The following is a 1,857-nucleotide window of genomic DNA, read 5'->3' on the forward strand; positions in this document are numbered from 1 at the left end:
GCGTGAGCGCGACGTCAGTTGTCGCTGGTAGTAAGGATAGAGCTAACGGTCTCAGACTTCTCAGCTGTCCTCGTGTAGAAACTATTCCAGGGAAAGTTCCAGATTAAGGGCGATCGTGTGGAAGACCTGGACGCCGGCTATGCGTGCAGCAATGTTACAGCACTCGTATATCACTAATTCGCAGATAATAGATTTACTACCATTGATAGCGATTTCCGAAGGCTATGGGGAAGCTCGTGAGTGCGGCGTCGACTGCAAGGCGGTCAGCTCGTGGGCGCAGCGTCGGCGTCCAAGGCGGAAAGCGCGTGAGCGCGACGTCAGTTGTCGCTGGTAGTAAGGATAGAGCTAACGGTCTTAGACTTCTCCAGTGTCCTCGTGTAGAAACGATGCCAGGGGAAGTTCCAGATTAAGGCCGATCGTGTGGATGAACTGGACGCTGGCTATGCGTGCAGCAATGTTACAGCACTCGTATAGCACTAATGCGCAGATATCCGATTTACTACCATTGATAGCGATTTCCGAAGGCTACGGGGAAGCTCGTGAGTGCGGCGTCGACTGCAAGGCGGACAGCTCGTGGGCGCAGCGTCGGCTGCCAAGGCGGAAAGCGCGTGAGCGCGACGTCAGTTGTCGCTGGTAGTAAGGATAGAGCTAACGGTCTTAGACTTCTCCGTTGTCCTCGTGTAGAAACGATGCCAGGGGAAGTTCCAGATTAAGGCCGATCGTGTGGAAGACCTGGACGCCGGCTATGCGTGCAGCAATGTTACAGCACTCGTATATCACTAATTCCCAGATATCTGATTTACTACCATCGATAGCAATTTCCGAAGGCTATGGGGAAGCTCGTGAGTGCGGCGTCGACTGCAAGGCGGTCAGGTTGTGGGCGCCGCGTCAGCGGCCAAGGCGAAAAGCGCGTGACCGCGACGTCAGTTGTCGCTGGTAGTAAGGATAGAGCTAACGGTCTTAGACTTCTCCGTTGACCTCGTGTAGAAACTATTCCAGGAGAAATTCCAGATTAAGGCCGATCGTGTGGAAGACCTGGACTCCGGCTATGCGTGCAGCAATGTTACAGCACTCGTTTATCACTAATTCGCAGATATCAGATTTACTACCATCGATAGCAATTTCCGAAGGCTATGGGGAAGCTCGTGAGTGCGGCGTCGACTGCAAGGCGGTCAGGTTGTGGGCGCAGCGTCGGCTGCCAAGGCGGAAAGCGCGTGAGCGCGACGTCAGTTGTCGCTGGTAGTAAGGATAGAGCTAACGGTCTCAGACTTCTCCAGTGTCTTCGTGTAGAAACTATTCCAGGGAAGGTTCCAGATTAAGGCCGATTGTGTGGATGAACTGGACGCTGGCTATGCGTGCAGCAATGTTACAGCACTCGTATATTACTAATTCGCAGATATCAGATTTACTACCATTGATAGCGATTCCGAAGCCTATGGGGAAGCTCGTGGGTGCGGCGTCGCCCCAAGGCAGTCAGGTTGTGGGCGCAGCGTCGGCTGCCAAGGCGGAAAGCGCGTGAGCGCGACGTCAGTTGTCGCTGGTAGTAAGGATAGAGCTAACGGTCTCGGACTACCCCACTGTCCTCGTGTAGAAACTATTCCAGGGGAAGCTCCAGATTAAGGCCGATCGTGTGGATGACCCTGGACTCCGGCTATGCGTGCAGCAATGTTACAGCACTCGTATATCACTAATTCGCAGATATCAGATTTACTACCATTGATAGCGATTTCCGAAGACTATGGGGAAGCTCGTGGGTGCGGCGTCGACCGCAAGGCAGTCAGGTTGTGGGCGCAGCGTCGGCTGCCAAAGCGGAAAACGCGTGAGCGCGACGTCAGCTGTCCTAGTAGTAAGGATAGA

This window comes from Phytophthora infestans, genomic scaffold (assembly GCF_000142945.1).
Source record: "Phytophthora infestans T30-4 supercont1.101 genomic scaffold, whole genome shotgun sequence".
NCBI classification, from domain to species: domain Eukaryota; phylum Oomycota; class Peronosporomycetes; order Peronosporales; family Peronosporaceae; genus Phytophthora; species Phytophthora infestans.